This window comes from Melospiza melodia, chromosome 2 (genome assembly GCF_035770615.1).
Source record: "Melospiza melodia melodia isolate bMelMel2 chromosome 2, bMelMel2.pri, whole genome shotgun sequence".
In the NCBI taxonomy this organism is placed as follows: domain Eukaryota; kingdom Metazoa; phylum Chordata; class Aves; order Passeriformes; family Passerellidae; genus Melospiza; species Melospiza melodia.
The window spans coordinates 65,390,833-65,415,742 of record NC_086195.1 but is presented as its reverse complement, the minus strand read 5'-3'; the positions used below and the strand labels follow the sequence as shown (position 1 = coordinate 65,415,742).

General features: G+C 44.0%; 1 protein-coding gene across 3 annotated transcripts in view; it reads left to right on the top strand.

Moving 5' to 3' along the window:
- Positions 1–7,279: 7,279 nt before the first annotated feature.
- FOXJ2 (forkhead box J2) overlaps positions 7,280–24,910 on the top strand; it is a 31,055-nt gene continuing 13,424 nt past the window's right edge. The window contains exons 1-2 of one of the 3 annotated variants that reach the window (XM_063148640.1): positions 7,280–7,495; positions 12,316–12,440. The gene's annotated coding sequence lies outside the window, so the exon portion shown is untranslated. Of the gene's footprint in view, positions 7,496–11,372; positions 12,441–24,910 lie in introns of those variants that run through there. The other 2 variants (XM_063148641.1, XM_063148642.1) reach the window with 2 other exon arrangements.

Sequence of the window (24,910 nt, the reverse complement as noted above, 5' to 3'; positions counted from 1 at the left end):
CAGACATGAAGTCTCCCTAAAAGAGACAAAGCCAATGTGGATTTGAAACAAAGCCAGGTTATTCTGAATGCTTAACATAGGGTTCCTTGTTCCCAGAGCTTCATCTACACATTCTTTCACAGCTGGAAAGGACAGCTTCCTTAAATCTTGTGCTGCCTACCAAATACTGAAGAGGAAATACTGGGAAATACCTCTTGCATTGCTTCCCTGACCTATTGGCTTGCATATGGCAAAAATCACCGCAAAGCTGGAGTCAGGAAAGCATAGTTGTTCTAAATCCAATAGGATATAAATAGTAAACAAGTCTTCCAGGCCAGAACTGGTCATTTGGGGTATATGGCCACTTATCTTGTTAACAGTATCTTTTCCAGAAGCTGCAGACTATTTTGCATCATCCCCACAACCTCAGCAATGCCCTTTTAAGCAACCCAGAGCAGAACTATTGGCTCATACCAATTTTTAAGAAGGACTAAGAATGACTCACATTAACATTTCAAAGCTCACAGACTGAACCAAGCCTACTGCTGTTTAGGGACTCTGCAAATGCTTCTTACCAATTTCTTACCAGGTAACAAATAATCTCTCTTCCTGACACAGACTCCTTAAGAAGGGGACAGTATTTTTGGGACAGCAGCCATTCAGAAATGCACTGAAAACCTTACAAAAGCCTTTAAAAATACTTCCCCCCTCTCCTATTAATCCTGTTTCCTCAAATACTTGAGACAAAAATCTTCTGAATATGCACAGGAACACAGTTGTCCCAGGTCCTCATTTCTTGGACAGAAAGACATCTGATTCTGGCTACTCCTATAAACCAACACTTTAGAACATAATTAGCAATGCTGTCAAAAAACCCTGCAACTAATTAGGATCACGTCTGGTCAATGGTAAACTCCACTTGAAGGAATATGTTGTGCTTTAAAATGTGGACTGATCAGAAAACTTGAATAGTTCAGACAAGAAACCAAATTAAGTTGGAGATAAATAGCTGTTTCCACCTCAGGCTGAGTGAAAGAGTAGGACAGCAAATGACTGTCCATGAAAGGAAACATTAGTCAGTCCCCTTCTTGAGCTCTGTATCTTCAGTTTAAATTCAGCTATGTTTCAGTGTGACTCACACGCCCTTGGGACATTCTTTGCTATCATCTCTCCTGGGCATCAGTAACCCACCAAATAATTTGGCATCTGTAGCCAGGATGTCCCCCCTCAGAACCTCTCAACAGTTTGTGGGGACAGTACCGTAACAAATAGTCCTGCCCCAATTCTATTGTCACTGATGACAGCATGAGACACTGATGAGAGCTGTATAAATTTCCAGTCCTTTCTGAAAGCTAGTGAAGCATTTGAGTCAACCACTTCCTTCAGCGATGAATTCTCCAGTGCAATCTCATTATATGGAAAAGCGATCCCCAATTTTCACTTCCCAGTTTCATTGAATGGTCCTTTTGTTCTCATGTATATGATACAGGCAGAACAGAAGCTAAGTCTACTTTTCCTACTCTAGCAATTATTTTATAAACTACCTGTCCACTTTTATATCTCTCCTTTTCAAAATAGCAATCTCAGTTTTTCCCATGTCTCAGAGTTTTTGCATGCTGTAGTTTCTCATGTCACCATTTCCTGAAGTCTCCTATTTGAGGGCAGACTCCTGTGTTGTCTCCAGAGCATTCATACAAGATGTCCTCAATGGTAATGAAATCTCATGCCTCTAATTATTGCAGAGTTAATTTAAACCCCACAAGGGTAACATCAGCCCTTGCAATTGTACTGTTGAGACTGAATTTCAAATACTGTTGTGTTGTCCAGGAACCTTCCCTGTACAGGTCATTTTAGGGAAAGACGTTGCAGAAAGTCCTTAAATAACTCTGGAATTTTTTTTTTTTTTTTTACTGTTCACCCTCACTTTGGGACATATAAGTTCTTAAATTTGTAGCATCCTCCTGACTGAAAGCTCCTTTCCTTATCTGTTGATTACCATCAAGTGTATCTCTGGAAAACCATCAGCCTTAATTTTACTAGGCAAAGTTGTTAAGCCAAAGTTCTCAGGATAGGATCTTCATTCTCCAGAAGATCCTAAATGAAAACACCTGTTTTCATTTGCGTGAATCTTTATTGAGAATTAATGATCAGAATTATTCACAATATTCTCTATGAGACTTTTTACATAAAATATTCTCTTGATACTTTTCTGTTTACCATTTACCTTTTAGCAGTTCATGATGTGTGACCACCTAATATTCAAAGATCCTTTTTTCTCCTTCTCTCTCATTTCCAGTTGGTGAGCTCCCAGGAACAAAAGTTATTAGTCCCTATATCCATGGTAGTAAATTTTGCATACTCAAATCTCATCCAAGATTTCATTTCATCCATCTTTCAGTATTCATTTATAACATCCTGATCATTCTGTCCTTGTGCCATCAGCAAATTTCATCCAAATGCTCTTTTTATTTATGCCAAGGCCATGAATTCAAATATGAAACAAGATAAGGCCCCATAGTGACCTCCATTAGTAATCCCTTTTCCCTATCAAGATTTTGCCTTTGTGGAGCAGTCTCAAAGGCCTTTTAAAAATCTAAACATATCAGATTAAATGTTTCTCTTTTATTAAGTTCTTTGTTGATGCATCCCGAAAACTGAGCAGAGGATTTATGAGATACTCTTTGCTTAAAGAATTAATCTCAGTTATCAGGCTCTTCCAGGTGTTTTGACATATTTTTAATTACCATTCTGACCAGCTTTCAAGAAACAGATAAAAGCTTCACTATTCTACTTCCCTGATTCATCCCTAGCACCTTTTTCAAAATTGTGGGTAAAGTCTGTGTTCCCTGAAGCTCTGGTACCATGGCAGCTTTCCGTGACAGACCATGTATTTTCCTTCCGTGACAGACCATATATTTTCCTAACCCAAGAATCCAAGAAGCCCCACTACTACTCACTTGAAATTCCTTGGAATTCTTGGAGTTATACCATATTATATTTTAAAATTATCAGTTTGGTCCAACATTTCTCATTATCAACTCTCAGTCTTTGAAAGCTGCTTCATTGTTAAAAACAGACTGCATGCAGGACAGGAATAGAAAAGTCTCAAAACTGAAAGTGTATTGAGAAAAAACAAGGTTTTTCTCAATTGTTCTCTTTAACCACCCTTGATCCAACACATCCACTAATTGTTTCACAGGCTTCCCAGTTCTCACACCCAGGAAGATTCTCATTTATCCTTTTCATTCATTTAGTTGTTTGCTCTGCAACTCTCTGTTCTGTCTTCCCTCCTAATTATTAAATGCTGCAAATTCAAGCTTCTCCCTCCTGTAAATTTTGAAGAACCTCTTGCTTGACTCTGAAATTATAAGTTAAGTCACACAGGTATCCTATTTTCCTTTTGATCCACAGGAATGCTTGTCATCCAAGACTATTATTATTGCTGATATCATAGGTATCTGCCAGCACTTCTAAGGATTTTAATCTTTTACTATTAACTCTGATGTCTGCTTCTCAGTCAGGACGCAACGGCATGACCTGCTCATTAGTTTGAGTTATTGCGATCAAACTTTATATCCTGTCTGCATTTTCTCACCATCTGCTTTTGAAGTGGCAGATAGGCTGCTAATCAGACCCACCGTGCTTCAGTGCCTGTGAAGTGTACTGGCTCTTTGAAAAGTGACTTCAGGTGGTTCTTCATTTACTGTTTCAAGCAACTGCTGTCCACACTTACAGGCAGACAGAGCTTTCCTAGCTGCCAGTCCTGGGAATGTGTCCACAGCTTTCCTTTCCGGGCGCCAATGCCCAATATGAAGACCCAAATTTTGATACACAAAACAGGGTTCTCCTTTAAGGACAGCTACCAATTGATCTTTTGGTTTGTTCACTATAAGCACACAAAACTTAGAATGCAATTTTGTCAGTTCCAAAGGGAGGAGCAGTATCCAGCTTCCTCTTTCAGAGCTATTTTTATTCTGCAGGGCTAACAAGCAAGAAAACCAGTAAAAATTACTTCAGCTTATCTAGTGAAATTAGCCAAAATGAACCTAAGCATCTTAACTGCTGTGTAAGAAGGTACCTTTCATGTAGTCATTTCAGAGGAGAATCACTTTATAACTTTGCTGTACTTTGTATTCATTGAGCCTGTGCTAATACATGTGACAGTACCTCCGTGAGCTTTGGGGCCCTAAAATCTGACCTTCGATATCAATTTGTCTGTCTGTCCAATGACTGAAATGTTTCCCTTGTGAGTACTTCACAGTCCTTATCATAGTAACATTATGCAAATCTTTTGAGTCAGGAAAGTGCAATTGTAATGGAAATAATTTTTTTTATGGAAAACTCTTTAGATGTTCTACACTGAAGGGAAAAACAGCACGACTTGGAAATGTATGCAAAAAAATTCATTCACTAACACTCCTTTCTCTTCCTAGAAAAGCACCTTTGTCTCACCCAAGTCTTCTAGAACACAGCACAGCAGTCCCTAAGCCACCAGAAATACTTGTGAAGACCTCAACACCCTGGTCCGCCAGACCACGATGGCCAGGAGTCCCTGCCCAGGGCTCCCCTGCCCTCTCTCCTTACAAGCACTGAGATCACACAGGAGTTTGCATTTCAATCCTGCTTAGGATCGTGCAGGCTCCTGCAGACTGACAGCTTCAACTTTATCCTCCAGGTTTTTCAGTTTGAACACAAGCTCCAGAACAAGGCTCCTGCATATGATCTTCCTCCACCAGCCTTTCCAGATGACATTGTTCCCAGAGCCCATTCACAACACAATTCAGCCACAGGGAACCCATAGGAAGGGCTGGGGCAGACCAAAAACATCATGGGTAAAATATTTTCCCCAGTTTGTGTTAGATCTGTATCCTGACTCCTGCCTCGCTGCACTGCTTTCTGTCAGAGATAGCACAATCTGAACACACAGTTAAGCATTGTGCAGCAAGTATTTGTCATTTTGTATCTCCCTGGTATCTCCCATGTACTGCCTGAATATCCTAATGACTGGGATTTGTAATCCACCTATTTTTGTCTCTGTGAATATTTAATCAATCATTCACACAAAGAGGATAAGCTTCAAGGGAAAAAAAAAGTCATTAAAAAACAATTACCTCCAATTATCCAAAGCTGAATAACAAAAGCATTTGCCTAGGATATGCTGGCACATCTCTCTTTCAAACAGAGCACTTGACCTCGGGACACAGAAAGAGCAGTCTCCCTCTGCTCACAATCCTTGGGAACGAGCCCTAGTCTGTTCCCGTGCCTACCTACAGCCACTGCGCCTGTCTGAAAGATCAAGGGAAAAACGGGTGAGCCAGGTTTAAACCTCTGCTAAAAAGCCATGAAAAGAATGAAAGTCCCTTGCAGAGATCTAAAAAACCAAGAACTCATGTAGGGTTCATGAAAATAAGAGACCAAATACAGGAGACAGACTTTATTTTTGTCCTTGCAGAGGGAAAGGTCACAGTACAAACTAAAGATTTAAAAGGCTTAAGAGAACCAGAATGAAAAGAGACATTACAAATGCACCAATTAGGGGAAAAGCTTCAGTTAGAACTTGTGCCTTGTCACTCATCAAAGGATCCAATTACGAGACCAAAACCAGGCTTTGTTAGTACTGCAATTCACAGAACTACCTGCTTCAAAGCACATTAAAGTGCAGCTGCAGCCTGAAAAGTGACTGTCACAGCTACGTGGGATGGCATGGAGCCTGCACTGAGCCTTGGAGGAAACAAAGACCCAACCTTCAGTCCCTAAGGAATGAACACAGGGACTTTCCTCGTTTCAACAAAGCCTCCCTGTATTGGAAGTACAGCCAGTGGCCATGTCTTGGACTTCTGAGGACTTCAGAGAGAGCCTGTACTCTTTCGGGTCCTATTTGAAAGCAGAGGTGGGCCTGGAAGAGACAGGACAGCCCATGTGGAAACCGTTTTTGTGGGTTGCGAGAGACAGAGGGGCTTCTGTCCACCCAAAATATTCCACTGCCTTTCCCAGTGACTAAACCTCTGGAGCACAACTGGTTTGGGTTTGGCTGGCATTTCTTAGGCAGGGAATGGCTGAAAGACAAAACACACCCCACTGCTGGGAGCCCCAGTGCTGTGTGTGGGAAGCGGACATACTTCACCCTGAGAATTCCGTCCTACCCGCTGTGCGAGTAAATGAATTAACTTTAAAGGCTTCCAGGATGAAAGGATATAGTCTCAAGATGTGCCAGGGGAAGTTTAGGTTGGGAGACTTTAGGTTGGATAAATTACTTCACCAAAAGGGTGTTTAGACATTGGAATAGCCTGCACAGGGAGGTGGTGGAGCCACCATCCCTGGAGGTGTTTAAAGAACACTGGATGTGGCACACAGTGCCATGGTCTATTGCCATGGTGGCGTTCAGTCACAGGATGGACTCTGCGGTCTTTCCCAACACGACTGACTCCGTGTCTCCACCCGCAGCCGGAGGGGCGCACACGGGCGCGGCCCTCACGCACAACATGGACCCCCCGCTGCCATTTTGCGCGCGCCGCTCCCCACGTGCCCCGGACACGGGGGATGGCCCCGCCCGCGCCCTGACGTCACGCAAAGCGCATGCGCCGAGCGGAGGCGGGAGGGGGCGCCACCGCCCGAGGCCGCGGGGCGGGTCAGCCGGAAGCCGCCGAGCCCCGCGCAGGAAGTGGCCCTACGCGCACGCCGCGACCAGCGGCCCCCGGCTGCGGCCGCCCGCGCGGCCCTTTGTGACTCATGTGACTGACGCGCGCGGCGCTGACCAATGACAGCGGCTCCTCCCTTGCGCACCTGGCCCCGCCTCCCCTCGGGTATCACGGCCAATCGCGAGGGCGAGTTCGCCTCCGTCGCCATCTCCTCCCTGATGGATGGGTGCGAAACCCAATGAGATCGCTAGCCCCGCCCCCGCCAATGGGCGCCGCGCAATGCGGCGCTCGCGGGCCGGGGGCAGCCGGGGAGGGCCCGGCCGGACGCCCCCGCCCCGCGGAGTCGTCGCGGGCGCCGCCGGCCGCGCTCCTGCGCCGGGGGCAGCCGCCCCGCCCTCCCCCCGCCTCCGTGAGAGGCTCCGGCCGCCCCCGGCCCCGGGCAGCCCCGCCGCCCGCCACACGTTCCCTGGCTGGATGCGACACGGGGCGGGGAGGAGCCGCCCGGCCGCTGCGTGCGGGGGCTCTGCGCGCTCTTAAGGTGGCCCGAGAGCCCAGTGGGAGCGGGACCGGGATAGCCGGGGGTGTCCCCGGTGGGGCGGAGGAGGGCGCGGAGGCGGGAGCTGCCTGGTGTGAGGGCGGCTGCTGGGGAATGCCCGCTCGGCCGTCAGGGTGAGGGAAGCGGGTGGAGGTTTGTATCGGGAGATAAGGGCCTGTCACATGAGGATTCCCGCTGCAGAGACGGGGAGCGGCGGCTGGAGACACTCTGTGCCTTCCTGTGTGTCCGAGGCTGGGCCAGCAAACACGTCCCTCGACGATTGTCCAACCTTTGAAACTTTGGAGCTCCCGGCAGGTGCGGTTGGCTCTGGTGGAGATATCAGGTACACTGGCTTTCTTGTAGTTAGAATCCTAAACGTGCAATTGAAGGGCTGAGTTTTAAACCACCAGTTTTGGCTTCTTGATTTTGCAAGGTGCATCATTACACGCATAGGTATGTCATTTACATAGAGCACACCAAGAAATTATTCGAGATACATAAAGTGAGTAACCAATAAATTTTTACATATGTATCTACAGAATCACAGAATCTGTGATGTGGCAAAAGACCTCTGAGAAAATCAAATCGAACCTGTGACTGAACACCACCATAGCAACTAGACCATGGCACTGAGTGCCACATCCAGTCTTTGCTTAAAGACTTCCAAGGACATAGGTTGCACCACCTCCCTGGCAGCCCATTCCAATGTCTAATCACCATTCCTCGTGAAGTCCAACCTAAACCGCCCCTGATACAGCCTCTGGCTATGTCCTTCTGTCCTGTCTCTTGATAGCTGGGAGAAGAGGCTGACCCCCACCTGGCTGCCCCCTCCTTTCAGGTGGTTGTAGAGTCAGAGGGTTACCTCTGAGCCTCTTCCACAGGCTAAACAACCCCATTCCCTCAGTCATTCTTGTACTTGTGTGCAAGTACATAAACAAAGGTTTTGCTGGCTAAGAAGGGCTTTTTAAAAAAACCCAAGCCAAACACCTAACCCTGCCCAGGGAGAAAAACATGTTAGGATACCTGCACGTTACATAGAATTGCTGAGATGCCTGTTTATTACTAGTTGCAAATGGAAGGAACAGTCCTTCAGCCAGGATGTAGAAGAGAATTCCTTCCCAAATACTGAGACTTTCAGTGTCCCAACTGCCAAAAACCAAAGCCACCTCCTACACCTTCCTGGATGCAAGAAGCCCCAACTGCCCGCTATCCATCTGTCAAAATTTATAGATCTCCTTAGACAAATATTAACAATTCCGTCATGCGCAAAGCCTGTGGCATATTGAAAAAATTGGGAGAAGGATAAAATACAGTGAATGTAATGTAAAAATAAGCTACGTGGTGACTGGTTTACTCTTTTTCCCTGTGTCTCCATCTGCTCTCCTCTGCCTTCTCTTTAGCTGTGAAAGGCTTTGGGATGTGTCTTTGTTCTCTGAATGCTGAATATGATGATGGATCACAATACATTTATCTCTGTGCATTTCTGCCACACTGATCCTTTGCCCTGCCTCCCTAGGGCACTTTTTGTGTTGGATGGTAATTTTTACATTTACATTCTTACAAGCAGTGGAACAAGTTAGTTACATCATACCTTTTAATTGTCTATAAAAAGCAGGCAGTACTTCACATATTCATTCGAGGAGAGGATCCTGAAAACCAAAAGGAAAAATAAGTAGGGAACACACATCGGATGCCTGGCACACGTCGAGTCCAACCACAGCTTTTTAACACCTCTGCATTTGGCTACAGATCAAACAACTTGCAGATACCACCCGTCTGCCTCGCAGCACAAGGATGCTCCTGCCTTGTCTCTCAGTAAAGAGTAGTCTGAGCACTGTGTGGACACAAATCCTAGCTAGAGGGGAACTGGAGAACATGGACTAGGAGTAGCAGGCACACCCAAAGACCACCTAGCTCAAAGAGAAGTCAGAGGCAGAAGAGGGGAGCTGAAGCTAGGCTGTTCTCGCAGGACTTGAGTGAGGCTGGGAGAAATGACAATAGGACAGAGCTCTGCTGTGGCACTGGGAGGGAAAGAGATGGTTGTTGGCCCTTGGTAAGGCTCAAGAACTCCATAATTGGGATCTGTAGTGAGATAAGGCAAATAGTATGGGGAAAAAGGCAGGAAACCCTTCTTGACAGAACAGGTAGTAGCATAGGGAGGGAAGTTGTGACTAGAGCTGCTGGCATAGGTGCAGAAGAAGGGGATAGTATGGGAGAAGGAGAACACAGAGAATCCTGAGAGGATGGAGGATGATGACTTGACTTCCTGAAATGAAGGCGTGGAACTATGGCACAGGTTTTGACCTGTCGAAAGAATGCAAAGAGTCATTGCAGGTGCAATGGTAAATTCAGCTCTGCAAAAGCAGCAAGTCTTAAAACACCCCTTCTACTATCTCAATTTCCATATTACAGTTTCCAGAAGTAAAAAAAATTATTTTCTCAGAAAGTGCCATTTCCTCCCAGTATATGTGCTGTCCTCTACTTCAAGCCTTACAGCAGTGCTACCATTTGGAAGCATTCAGATGTGAAACCACACACAAAAAGATGAGATGATGAAATACGGGGTGACTTTCAGATAACTGGGATAGGGGCCCCAGGGGGGGCTGTTTCAGTCATGCTTTTCAGATTGACACATCAAAATGATCTGCCTATGACACTGCAGGTGTATGGGACACCAGGCAGCACCTGCTCCTCCTCAGACACACATTTTAGAGTATTGGCTTTATTTGGCTGCTTTACTGCACAGTCCCCTTTAACGTTATAATGAACTACTGCCTTGATCTGCATCCATGAGACACATCGACAGGAGACTCCTAGTTTTTGGCCTGCTGGGTCAGAGTGGGACAGCACTGAGTGTAATTCAGAGTCACAGAATGAGTTAGGTTGGAAGTGACCGCAGTGGGTCATCTGGTCCATCCTCCTCATTTTAACAGGGTCTTCCCAGAGCCCATTGTGTGTGATTGCATTCAGATGGTTCTTGAGTCTCTCCTATGAGGGAGACTCCACAGCCTCTCTGGGCAGCTTTTTCCATTGGACAGTCTGTACAGTGCAGTTTACCTGCACAGTGAAGAAGTTCTTCCCCATCTTCAGGTGGAACTTCCCGTACATCAGCTTCTGCCTCTTCATCCTAGTGGTTGGCACCACTGAGAAAAGCCTTCTTGCATCTTCTTGGACCCCCACTTTACATATTTATACACACTAATGAGGTCAATTAATGGGGTTTCCTATATGGTTCTAGTTGGCGTTAACACACAAGAGAGATAGCAATGAGACTTTTAACAGGATTGTGGTAGAAACACCTTTTAAGATCTAGTCATGTCTCTGCAATAGCTTATGGACACACACAATGTTTGAGGGAAGACTACCAGAGACGGAGGGCTGCATTGTTTGGGGTGGGAGTTGACTCGGAGCACTCAGGGCTGAAGCAGGGCACCACCGCTGCACGGGCGGTGTGAGCAGCGCGGGTGGGCAGACCCCGGCCCGGGGTGGCCATTTGCGAGCCCCCGTGCCGGGGCTGTGACCGGCTGTCGCAGGGGTGCCCCCGCAGCCGCTGCCCCTTCTTACAGCGGCGAAAGGCGGCTGCTGGCCGCGGCCTGGGGGCGAGGGCCCCACGGCCATCTCCGCGGTGAATCGAGCCCCGTGCGGGGGACGGCCTCGGCCGGTCCCGGCAGGCGGGCAGCTCCTCCCCTCTGCCTGGCAGAGCGGGCGGGCAGCCCCTGCTCCCCCGGCCCGGCGCCTCCTTAACCCGGGGAGGCGGGGGCGGCCGCGGCCGGGGGAGCCGGGGGAGGCGGAGCGGCAGCCGGGGAGGAGCCGGGGCCTGCAGTGGAGCCGCAGCCCGGAGCAGCAGCCGCGGGAGCGGTGGGGCCTGGATAGAGTCAGCGCCGCCCGGGCCGGGCCCCCCGCACCGGAGCCCGGGAGACCCTGGGGACGAAGCCGCGGCCCGGCGGAAGGCGGCGGAGGCGCCGCGCAGCCCCGCGCAGGCCCGTGAGCCGCCGCGGCCTCCCGTGGTAGCCGAGCCCGGGCAGGAGGAGCTGGGGCCTGGGGGGAAGCCAGGGACAGCGGCCGGGGTGGGGGGACACCCCCGTAGCCTGCCGGGGTGGGGGAGAGAGCCAGGCCGCCGCCCCCCGCCCCGTCCGCAGCCCCGTTAGGCAGCCCCGCGCCCGGTGTGGGGACACCCCGGCGCCCCCCCCTGCCAGGCCCCTTCCCCGCAGCTGGTGAGGGAGCTTAACACTTGCCCCCTTCCCCACTAACCAGCCAAGGGTGTGCGCAGGCCCCCGGCAGCCAGCCCTAGTAACTATCTAGAAGCAGGTCTGCTCTTTCTCGCTGTGGAACAGAGCTTTCTGGAGCTCCTCCGATACTTGTTACAGGGAGAGGTGTCCTCAGACCCCAGTTCCTGAGGACTGTGAGAATAACCTTTACTGCCGACTCCCTCCTGCTGCTGAGGAAAGTCTTCGCTCAAGCAGAGCAGATAGCCCTTCCCCAGATCAGGTAGTAGTGAGTGTCTTTACAGAGGAAATCCTGTATGCCCAGGAGAGGCATTTCCCAAGACAGAAATAAGTAGGAGCTTCTGATACTTACCTAGTAATTTTAATTATTTACATCTGCTCGGCAGGTGATAGAGCAAAACAAGGGAGAGAAAGCAGAGAGAGATTTAGCTAGTCTTTCCTTTTCCAGTTGCTGTTAACTGGAGATAAAGGTAATTTCCAATACTGATTTCATCTTCCTTCATCCCAAGGAAGATCCCTCATCCCCTAATCCCAAGAGGGTTTTCTTCAAATACCCCGTGCAAGGAGAGAGGACACACCTCCTAGTTACAGGGAGAGGAAAAGGCAGATTTCACTGATAATATCCACCGAGATAGCAAGAATTGTTTTAGAGAAAGAGATTTTTTTTTTCCCTTACGGGCAAGGTGTACCTAGAGAAAAGAGATTTCTAGGTAGGCAGATTGGGGAAATTGATTTCTGAAATAATCTGACCATCAGTGAAAAGGCTGTTTCCCGGGGAACACCCCTTTAGTAGTTAGCTGCCAAAAGGGAGAGAGGATCTCCATCCCGGGATAAAACCAGCAGTTTTAGGGGACTGACAATCCCCTAGCAGATTGTTTTAATACTCAAGATCCTGATTTCATCCACAATCCTTTCGCCCTCGAAATATTTTTTGAAGAAGCCCTTGGAATAGCTGACAGCAACGGTCTGAGTATGGGTCTCAGAGAAGGAGTGTGAAGGGCAGCACCCCAACAACCAGCACTGAAGATTATCCACCTCCCTCCAGAAAATCTTCCAGACAGAGTGAGTGACCACATTATATCACCTCTCTATTCCTAGCTGTCTTCTCTCGCTTTCTGTCCTTGTTTTCTGTGTCTTTTCTTCTCTCACGGTATCTGCATGCTTTTAATCTTTTAGCTCTTTCTGTTTCTGGACCTCTCCCCACCTTCTTTTTCTGTGTGTCTTTCTCAGTCTCATTCATTTTGCTGCCTTATGGAGCTAAATGAATTGACCTGATTCTTTCCCTCACTATTTAGCTTATGGGAGACCTTAGCCCGATATAATTGTAAGAAGCCTCTCTGCCCTTTCCCTTCTACTTTCTTTCCCTGGTTTATTCATCCTAGACTCAGCCTTAATTATCACTGGTGTGAATTAATTTCTGTCATTTAGGGGTCATTGAGAATGATAATAGTGGCCAAAAAAAGCTTTGAGGAGACAAGGAGCAGTGATTTGTAGTGCCAGGGTCCAAGGATGCAGCCATGGGGTGGAGTGTCAGTTCTCCATGTGGGTCCTACTATGCTTGTAACTGTGGGAATAAAATCATTGTGCGGTGCAGACCTCACTGTGCTTGGGGTCTGAACCTACAGATCCCCATGCAAATACCCTGAGATGCATGTCCTAATGTTACCTGAGGGACTGTGGGGTGAATTCTGGAAAGAGTGCCCTTGGGAGTGGGTCCTGTGGTGCTCAGGGGCCTGGGAATGAAAGCTGTGACAGTGCTGGTGGAACCTGCTCTGAAAGCCGAAAGAAGCCGTTTGGTTGCCACCAGTCTTCATCTGTGTTTTATGCTGCATTCAGGGGCTAGGAATGTGAATCCTAGTGCTAGTGCTGCGTGAGCCAAGCTGCTGCTTTTTGTAAATGAGGCAGTTAATTCCCAGCCACAAATGAGTATTCTGACACCAGCGTAGTGATTTCCTGAGGAATCAAGTCTGAGGGAGATGTCGTCTCAAATAAAGCCAAAGCAGACTCCAGGAGCAGAAGAATCTTGGATGTCTCACATGAGGTATTACTGTTTCTAGTGAGATAGCAGTGAGGAAATCCAAGATCAAAGGGCCAGGACAGAGAGCCCTTTTGGAGAGCAATGGTTAAACAGGGAGTCCCTGAAGAAGGAACTCCTTGGTGTAATGTGCTCGCAAGATCAGACAAAAGATGCCAAAGTGATTCCCCATTTTGGCAGAGAATTTTGTCAGCTATCCATGGCTTCAGAAGGTGACTCTATCTAAGGGAGGGCTGAACCACCAAGCCTGCATATGTTCTGGGGGTACTGTTAGATGCCCTCCTACCTGTTGCCCTATAGTTATGCAATCAGCCTGTTTTGAGTAGAGCTGTGTTATCTAGCACAAGGGAAGAGATAACTGAGGCATTTTGGCCTTTGTACATTCAAGGGGATAAACTGACTTTTCGTGCTCGTGAGGTTAATTTACCTCACGCTGCCCCCTTCCTCACAGTCATGACTTGACATTTTTCAAGTGCTTTTGCCTCTGATGGATGCCAGGGCACTTTACAGAATATATACACCAGACTTAACAAAATTCTGCTCTTCCACAATTACCTTTCTGCATATGAAACATTTTTTTTTCTTCCATTAATGATAAAGATTCTGTATTTGCTGCCTGAGCTTTAAATGTTCTTTACAGACACAAAAGACTGGAAGTGGTATGCTATAGACTAATGGTAATTTATTTGTTAATTGCTGACAAGGCATTCAGTACTGACTTGGACACCAAATTAAGACAATCTCTGCTCAAAAGATCTCATAATCTAAAACACAGCTATACAAAAGCTGAGACATACTCATAAATTTTAGGGAATAATTTTTCGTGAGCACAGCTTTTCAAAATGATCATGGTATTCACATCAAATGTTTATCACAGGTGAAAATGCAGCTTCCTCTGAGATGGAATACTGCAGCTGCTCTGCACCATTTATTTTATACAAAAGTATCTATGCAAGAAAAAGGGAGAGTATTATTTATCTTCATGAAAGTGCAGGGTACTTTATAGACACGCTTAAATGGAAGTGTTATGTCTATAAGAGTTTACATTAAGAATGTTAAACCTGACCACCTAAAATTAGACTTTAAAAACCACATTTATGTACCTTCATAAGCAACCTAATTCTTGTAGATGCCTAGGAACGTAGAGTTGGCTTCAGCATAAGCAATGAAGTCTTCTGCATTTGGGGAAAAGGACACTTAGTTGTGTGTATATGGGTTTGTAAATTTAAATCTGGACTTTCATGCTTCCAAAAGTTGACTTTATAAGTGGAAGCAGTCAGAGTGTCCTGTGGGCACTCAGCTCCCCTCTGAGAACTGACAGTGGCATTTCTCAGGTCAAGCCCTTAAGCAAAATGAAACGAGACGGTCTAAAGAGTTATGGGAAAAGGATTATGTTACTGAAAGATCATGAGGTTGTAATACTGTTTTAGTCTGTGTTCTATAACTTTTTGGGTTTTATCTTGAAGTGTGGCTTTGTAGGCAAGTTTCTAGGATAGAATAAGAAGTCCAAAAAGTTGGAATAAAAGAAGGAAGCAGTTTGAGGAGTTGGTATCTAAGCTTTCAGTCCAAGAGAGGGTTGTGACTACTGTAGTCCTTCTGGTTTGGGTTTTTTTGCTGAGTTTTTTTCCCCCCTCTAAAATACAGCAGAATGTTGGTGTCTCTGCAGAAATTTATTCTTACCACAGAGGTACAGGTTACAGGTTACCACCTCTTTCCCTAAACTTCGGCTGACCTTCATGTAGTGGGAGATTCCATCTTCATCCCAGTTTGGATCTTTGGCCCTTTACTTCAAATGTCAGAAAGGAGGAGTGGTTAATGGCAACTGTGATATGGACAGCTGTCCCTCAAGAGCGGGACTGAGCTGATTATCTCATTTTACACAGCTGTCAGACAGGAATTGGATCTCAGTTATTAGCAACCAAAAAATGAAAAATGCTTCTGGACTCATTTTTCCATTTGCTTCTCCCAACCTTGGGTAGAAGAGTAACCAGCGATTTTCATGCAGAACCTTCTATGTTTTTGTAGCACTCCATTTGCAGAATCTGTTTCTGAGCGATGCTTCAGAACTGAAACTTTGAAGGATACTGTTTTTGGTCTGGGAGGTGTATTAGAGAAGATGAGTGGCCCCTTGATTGATGGGCAGCCTAATGTGATAGCTGGCATGTTTGAACTCTCCAGTTGTGTTAACTCTGAGGCCTAAAGAAAAGCCTTTAATTTGCTGTATTGTTGGCAGTTGCACATGTTATTTTAGCAAGAATATCCAGTTCATGTGTTCAACCTCCAAATGCTTATTGCCTTTGTAGGAGGCAGTATTGCTACTTGATATCTGTTTTGCTGGTTTTGTTTCCTTCTTCCTTCTAAGGGATATATGATGAACATCAAAATCTGTAACATATTTCTGCCCTGAACTCACGTTTTTCACTTTTTAAAGGCTGTCTGTGTATGTGTATTACTGAGAGAGAGCAAGCATGCAGCAGTATGTTTTCGCAATTAATTAATTGCAAATTTTCATCTTAAGTTTGAAGTGCAAATGCAAAATACTGTGAATGTTTCAAAATTTGGAGATTTCACAGCCAACTTTAAGACCAATTTAATGCTATATCCTGTGATGCTTTGCCAAGATTTGGACTAGATTGTTGTTTTATCCATCTGTTTTGACCTGACCAGGCTTCCTACTATGAACCTGATACTTCCTTAGGTAGGCAGCACAGATTTAAAGGTAGCCAGCAGAGGTTTTGGTAGTGCCTGACCTTTCCTGAATATCTGGGCTCCATAGCATCATGTGGCACTCATGTTCCTCTCCTGCACCTTTAAGGCCCAGCATGTTTCCAGCCTGCCTACTTCTTGATTCTCATTTCCTCCTACACCCACTCCTCCTCTCAGTTGTTCCTGCTCCTTGCATCTCTTCTCTCCTTTGGTCCCTTTGGCATTCTGTCCTATGGTCCTAGAAGCCTAAATGCTGCTTTTCTCTTCATCAAGGAAGCATCCCTCATCTTCTCACTAAGATTCTTCACTGGCAGGAGCCTTACTGCGTCTCACAGGCTCTGGTCTTACTTCTACACCTGCCTTTTGACTTGTTCCTGGTTGCCTTTTGTTAGATTATATGCCTGTGGACATGTAGGACTTTTTGTCTGAGGTTATCTCAAGAAACTTCTTTTTTTAACCGCTGAAAATAAGCAGTTCTGCTTGCCTGGGGAATGGCACTTGGTCTCCATAGTCCAACTCAATTTCATTCTCCCACCCTCTCTTCTCTTCTGGCCCCTCTCCTTCCTCAGGAATTGCTGCATTTTGGTTAGTTGGAATAAAACCCCCTTCTATTACATTCTCTGGTTCCCTCTAGTTGAGGATCTTGGTTTTCAGAGCTGGACTGAGCATTTTGTGCAAGGCCCAGTACCTCATTCCTCATCTTTCTGAGCTGGTCAGTTTATTTGATGTGAAATCAAGAACCAAGGGAATGTGTGTTCTTTTTTTGGCCTTTTTTATGTATAAGAGAGACTGAGTAATGAGGGACAGGGTGCAATGATGAGTGAGAGCTTTTATACCTCGAGGAAAAAAATATTTGCTTTTTTGTTTTTTACCATTAGCAATTCAAATTTTGTTTATGCTCTCTGCTCTGTGAAGACTGTGGCTGATTATAGCAGAAATCTGTAATTACTGTTAAAAGTTCAAATCTGAATAATTGAGAAAGAATCTGAACACTTTGTGGTCACAAATTAAAAGAGCAAAGTTCCTGAATTCTCAGTTTCCCCTAAAAAAACTATTGTTAAGTAAAACCAAGACAAATTCTCCCTCCCCATCAGGAACTTGCAGAGAAAAATAAACAAGCTGGTAAAATAGTTATATCTGAAATTCTTTTTATCTCTACCTGAACAAAGCAGACAAGGTTTGACTGTAGAGAACTGGTCTGGGTTTTGGGAGAGCAAAGTTGTGCTGTTCCTTTGCTGGCTGACCTTGGGCTGCATGCTTCTCCATGCATGACTTCCCGTTTATCCTGGAATAGGTTATTGATCCTTTCTAAGGGTTCCAAAGTATAAGGATGAAAACCACTTTCTAATGGCTTTCTGCTCTTGCTGCTGATTGCCTTAATTACAATGTGATATTGAACTTAAAACCTCTATATGCCCTTTTTTTTGGCATTGGGAAACAGTAGAAGCCCCAATGCGTTTTTGTTTCATTGAAGGACCAGTCACTCCAAATTTGAAAGATTCTGTATGATTGTGTGCAGTCTAGAACTGTTTTATAAGGTGACTTCAGTGTAGATATTCTCACTCCCTTGAAGCTTCTCCTGAGATCTCTAATGACCTTTTCTTGGCCAAGTCTCAGGGTCTCTATTCCATCTTCATCCTTCTTGGCTTCCCTGCTGTTTTTGACACTTGATCATGCCCAGTCTTGAAATCTTGTCCTCCCTTGACTTTTGTGACAGTATTTTCCTGGTTTCCCTCCTGACTATTCCAGTCATTCATTCAGTAGCCTCTGCACTAAGTTGTTTACTTCCCTCCATATTTTTTTGTCACAACTTAGACACAATGACCCACTTCTAGTGTCCTCTCTTTGCTTTTCTTTACCTCCTTCATGCCAGGGATATTAAATGATGCAGCCTTGCATACTACCTTAACATATTTTTTAATTAATTGCTGCAAGTTTAAGACCCCTGAGGCCAGTGTGGAACTTGAGAAAGCTCCTTTGAGATTTGCCTTTGTTTCCTGCCTTCCTCTGCTGCAAGCTTCCACAGTTGGGCCTCTATGACATGTTCTTCCTCTGAACATACAGTGTAGGACTCATATTCCTGTTCATGGCTTGAATTTTTTGCTGCTTCTTTGAGTCTCTTTGGGTAACCCTTGTGCTTCCTCCTTCATTTCCCATCTCTGTCAGTGGGAGCTGTTCTTGTTGGCCTCTGAGAACCGTGTTACCTTTTCATCTTGTTAGCATCACAATTGCTGAGGCTGTCCTCCTGGCATGTTTTCTCAACACGTTGCCATCTCCTCCTTGACAAGCCTGTGCTTTGGCTATCATCCACCACATAAGGTTCCAGCTTGTTGTGCTCACTCTAAAGGGCCTTCACATTTCTGTTTCTCCCCTATCTGTCGCTGTCCCTTACTGCATTGTCCTTTGCTGTCCCAGCAACACAAGCATGACATTGTGCTTTTCCATTTTTTGCATGAACATCTCTTTGCATTCTTCCTCAGCTGACTCATACCTTGATACACACGGGAATATTGCCAGCCAATAGAGGCCAGACATACTGGAAAGTACTTACTTCATAAAACCCTAGAATCATTAAGGTTGGAAAAGGCCTCTAAGATCATTGGGTCCCACTGTTAATTGCATATTTGCAATTAGCAGTTTTCAAATATGCAAATAGCCATTATTTGCATTTTTGAAAATTATTGAAAGGTCTAACTGATACTCAAATGTACTCGTCTTACTGTATGTACCCCACTCTCCCTGGCTCCTTTTGTGAAGAAGCATGATTGCAAAAGCAATAAAGAGCAAAAAAAAAGGCTGTTATAAACAAAGACACAACATCTTGAAGACTGGAATGTTCAAGGTTAGAGCAGAATAATATTTACTTGCAGCTGCAAGGTGACAACTGTGGCAAGCATCTGTGTAGAAGAAAGGGACTTCTTCCAGTGTCTGTAAGGAGACGAACAGAAGATTTAGTTCCTGGGTGATACACAAAATGGAGCATTTAGTGAGTAGGATGCCAAGCAGCAGTACTAGTGTTTTAAGTAAAAAGAAACCATTAATTGTGTGTCTTCTGTGGTAGTGTGGTTCTGAATCCTCTTGAATTTCAAGAGTGGTACAAATCTTTTCGAATTGTGAGCCAGGCAGGGATTGTCAGGTGTTTTGTCTACTGGAAGAGAGTTCTGTCAGTTTGAGAATAACAGCTAACAGAATAGTAAAAAGGAATTATGTTAAAACAGTGGTTGAGACTTAATTTATGAGCCTCACACAGTATTATTTGATTCTTCTGATCATTCTCCAACTTCAATTTCAGCTGTGCTTTGCTCTCAGACTCCTTTTTAACAGGCTTCTCTGCAGTGCTTTGGTAATCTCAACCCTGGGAGCATGTGCTCTGTGTACATTTTGGGCACGTGGCATTCAACTAATCTGCACTTGATACCGATTTCCTTTTTTCCTATGAATTCAGTACAGAGTTCTTGCTACTGCTTGATACCCGTTTCCACGAGTGGGTTGTGGTTTGTTTCAGCAACTGTTGCAGAGTTCATATTGACTATTTTGTTTTCAGTGGTTCAGCCTTTGGTGAACAAGTTCTGACCACTTGCAGTCAGATTTTTATTTTCCCTGTGTGTGGCTGATGTTCCTTTCTCTACCATAGAAGCCTTTCACTATTGCTGTCATTAAAATGCAAGGCTAACAGTAATTTTTCCCTGAGAGACCCATTTTTTAATGTGAATAAGAATACAGTTTTCATTTATAAGCATGTTACATTCTTTTAACCTGTGTCTCTATATATGTCTGCAATGCTGTGCAGATCTTCTGAGCAAGATAGTGCACATGCTGATCTACTTCTGATGTTGTCTCTAATTTCAGAAACAATCTGGATATTAAATCAGTGTTTACATATCCTCTGCTGCAGGTTTGTTACTGGATGTGATTCTGATAGGCAGGTAAAATTGAAATCCTTCAGCTTGGGGCCTCTCAAAAGGCTGGGGGAAATACCTGCTCTTACCTACCATTTCTCTACCAGACTTCCCTGTTTCCCAGGGAAAATTTCATTTCAGATATGTGCTCATAAACTTGACTTATTCCAAAACCAGTTCCCTCTACCTTTCTCAGTGTAAGAGTAATTGTTCCGTTAATATTCTTAAAGCAAATGTCAGAGATTTCTCTCCTGCCTTGGCATATGCTTGGAATTACAGCTGCTACTTCCATCGGTGAAATATTGCGTATGGTACCGAGGGTGGAGGGATGCTGCAGAGACACTTCTGCTGGGGTGATGTATTTTCATTGCACTTCTTCAAAGTGCTTGGTTTACTTTTTACTTCAAATCTGTTATTGGGAAGGTTGTCATGGGACATTTGGCTTATTATTAGAATAAATCTTTTCTAGTAGTCTTATTACAAAGGAAATAATTTCCAGCTCAAAAGTATTTTATGTATACCAGTATTCTCAGTATCATTTACTGTTTCTTTTGACAGGTGTTACATATTCCCCACTTTACCTTACACAGCATCATAAATAAACAAACTGGTCCTAACTTTGAGCACATATTTTCAGACTGTCTTAGGAGTGTCTGCAATGTTTGTGTAGTATTTCTCAATGCTTTTTTTCCCTGTATGTTTATATAGCAGACAACCAAAACATTTGATTAGTTTGTCTTATTAAAATCTGGCAAGGCCCTAGCTATGCTCAATCTTAGCCTGTTATGCCCATAAAGATACTGCTTCTCTTGACATGAGCATATTTCAGGCTTTGGCTATAATGCCATCTGTTGATAAGTTTAAATAAGCAGGTCAGGTTTTGTAAACTATACCATTTGTCAGTTTCAAACAAAGCTAGGACATAATTGCCTTTGGAATTGAATCCTGATGCACTTCCAACATGAGGGTTTGGGTGACTTTATAGTTCTCACAAGACTTCATGTTTCATTAGTACCAAAAATGCCTGCAGAGTCAGTGCTGTTCATTTACTAAATTCAAAATACAAATTTATAGCCTGCTTGTGTACCTTTCACAAAATGGAGGGAATTGAAAGGTCCTATGATAAATGTGCTATCATGATATCTATCTAAACTGTAATGACAGTGAAAACAAATTTTTCTTTTTATTTTTCTTTGAGACTTAATATGAACCTTATTTTGTTGAGATTTCTATTCATTAAAGGAAAATCATATCTGTATAACAGTTTCATTACAACAAAACAATTAGTCGAGTAATTTATATTAAGCTATACATGGCCTAAAAGTTTTCATCTTCCTCAAACTGGTAATTTTCAGTACCATCTCAGTGTTTTGTGTGACTTGGAGCAGATTTTCCATTCAGGATGCCACAGTCCCAGTACTGCCTGTGTTCCATGTAGCAGCACCCTGAGCATTCAGAGCTGTGCAGTCTTGCACCCACAGTAGTTCTGAGCGGGGCTGTGCAGGCAGGACCCGACGCGTGGACAGGTGCACACTGTGACGCTCACAGGCAATAGCACGCCGTGTGCTCCGAGGTGACAGTGGCTTCCTTTGGTTGGATCCCTTTTCCCTTTGTGGCTCATGACTAGTGAGAACCATGTGCCTCCTGTTACCATATCTGCAAGCCTGTAATTGGGAAAACATTTTTTGGCTTGTTCTACTGCTCCCCTAAAAGGGAAGCGTGGTTCTAGGGTATGAGAATTTCTCTTACCTCCTTGCCCCCAGGGATGGATTTTCCTCCTTTCATAGGGCACTGAAGGCAGAAGGCTGCTGTCAAACTGAAATGCCTTTCTTTTGTCAGTAACATGACACCTATCATTCCTTCCAGGTTAAGTTTCATTTTATGAAATACCCACCAGCCTCTCTTCCTTCATTTGATTCCAGAAACATAAACATTTCCTGAAGGCTTCTCACAAGGAGTTACCAAAACGAGGGATAGCCATTTCAGTCTGGGCTGATAATCAGTATCCTCTTTTCTTATTTCTTACATGAAACAAGTATTTCTGTGAGAATGTTTGCTTAGCGAAGATCGGATTTTGAAGTGTTTTACTCCCGCCATCTTAGTTCACACCACCTTCTTTATGAGGGAAAGCACATATCTTAAAACGGCAAATTTCTCTTCCTTCTAGACTCAGCTAAATTGATTATTTCCCCCTTCTTGTACTGGATGAGGACACAGAGTTTTTTGAGTGTGTAATTTACACAAGTCCATTAGAACTGCCTTTTCTTCACCAAAGTAGAGGCTCCTCATTTCTTCATGCATGTTTTACTTTTACTCCTCACAATGTGACATTATTTCAGAAAGGTTGTAGTCAAATAGTCTTTTTTTTGACAGTTTTTAAATCTGCTAAATACCTTAGAGACTAGGGGTATCTCTGAGTATATTAGATGGATATTGTTAGTTGGATCACTGGATCTGTGTTTCAGGCACTGAAATTCAAGTGGTCACCTATTCATAGGTGCTCTGCAGCAATGTCTGTCATTGCTTGGTAGTCTGTCTGAGTTTGTTCTCTCAAAGTTCATGTTGAGAAACTTGAGTCTCCTTTAAATCTTTTTGTCATAGTGTTTTGTTGGATCAAAATACTAGCAAATAAAGCAACAGTGAAAGTAAACACATCAAAATGTAAATGTACAGATTTATTCTAGAATAGGCATCTTCTGTAGGCAGTGCGCTGCATTGTATGGCTCCCCATTTGAGTCCCAACTGATTCTGCCTGACCAGCCCTTGAATCCAGCCTTAGAGAATGCTTCAAGCTATAAATGTCTATTAACTCTGTGCTCAGTGGGACCCTTAGTGTGTTGTTCCCCACATTTCATGTGTTTTTCTGTCCTGATGGGCAAGTAGCAGTGATCCTGGGTAACATCTGACTGGCTTAGAGTGAGCATTTGCAGAGTAGCAAAGTACAGATTTCTTCAGCACTGCTAAGGGATGGCCCTTACTGTCCCATCAACAGGAGCCTGGCTTGCATTTGCAGCAGGAGCTTCCACTTGCTACTTGCAAAGATTCAAAGTAAGGCAGCAGTTTTCCCAGCAAGCTGTAGGTCTAGTCTGAAGTGAATTAGTGGTTATTAAAAGGTATTCAATGCAGGAATTTTCTTTAATACATTTTTCTTATGCATTGGATAGATTCTTGTCTGTTTAACTGTAGTTCAGGATCCATGCTTGGCTCAACTTTTTGTATCTCTCTGACCTGACTTGGGATTGTACTGTAACTGTTTAGTGCTTGAGAAATGAAGACTCTGCTGTCGCCTTCCAGCTGTTGATGGTGGTTATGACCTTGGCTACTCTAACCTTGCTTTTTAAATTCAGCCAAATACATAGACAGATAGCATTTACCTTGTAAAGTGGGACATTGTGAATTCTGGTCTTCAACTTTCTTTTTACTTCTTGAAATTTAATTCTGACTTGCTAATGTGGTAGGATTTTTAAAGCACCCTTGATTTCAGTTCCATGTGCTTATTGCTTATTACTGGTTTTTTCTTTGTTTGAGTGGGATCATAAGAGAAGAGTTCAAAAGATTTGCCAGGCAATAAGCTGGGAAAGGAAAGTTGGAAGAATGATCAGCTGCTCTGGTTTGGCTGCAGTCTTGTTTTATCATGCCATTTAGTAGTGTCAAGCTGATGCACCAAATACTTGGGTCAGGTGAATGAGAAATGCAACATAAATTAACAGTAATACTTACTGCATAGCAAATATTCTTTTAAATCATTTAGTAGCCAATTACACTAAATTATTGTTGCCCTGAAAGTGTTCTGGAATTGCCACCTTACGTAGTGTTTGACTATGCTCAATTATTACAGATCCCATATTGCCAGCAAATCCAGTAACATGATCAAGTGCGAACTTGGAAAAAAAGGTCTTATTCCACGGCTTTGAAATTTCCCGTGTGATTGCTGTTTGGTCTGACTCTCTGCTTTCTGTCCTAAATTACTGTCTAGTGTATATCTTCTTATCTTCTTAAAAAGCTGCTGTGTTTTACTGAAAAGTGTGTTAGTTTGGGGGTTTTTGGGGGTTTTTTGTGGGTTTTTTTTTTTTTGGTGGGTTTTTTTTTTTAAGATTTTTGGATTTTGTTTTCTTGTCAAAGATTTTTATAAACCAAGGAATGAAAATACTAAATTTCTTAGTGTGGGTGTAATCTGACCCAATTCTAATTTTGCTTGTCTCCCTGACGAGTGTATTTTATACAAATGCACAAAAGCTTGTGTATTTGATGATGGGGATGTTGCATATCAGCCTTACATTTTACTGCATAGCCAATCATCCCAGATGCTCTACTGACATAACCTGGGCAAACCTGAAGCTCTGTGAAAACAACAGTGCTTTCTTCTGTTTCTTGAATTTCTGGTGTTTCAGATTGGTATCTTAATCTGCCATATGCTTTTATAACCTAATTTTCTTGATTTCTCTGCTTGTCTTTAAAAAGCAAAAAGCGGGGAGGGGGTGGAACAGATAAATTTGTGTTTATTTTACTTTGGAGTTGTATTGTTAATGCAACTGATATTTCATAATGGTTTAACAAGAAGCAGTATTTTTTTTTCTGCTTGCACCACAGAACTTAAAATTTATATGAGACACTTACAAAATGAAGCATTCAACTTAACATTTAGTTCATGTTTGTTTTCTTCCAGGTGGGGTACTACTTTTAATGAGGGCTTTACCTGTGAAGTTACCGTGTAAATGTAGCTGTGTTTTGATTGGTCTATTTGTCCCAACTGGATAAAAATATATTGTTGCTTTTCCCTTGTATTATTCACAAAAGAATAATCCTGCTATTTTTTTTTTTTTAATTTGTGTAAATTTCAAATGTTTGATACTAGATTAAATCGGTCAAAACGAGTTAGTCAATAACGCTCA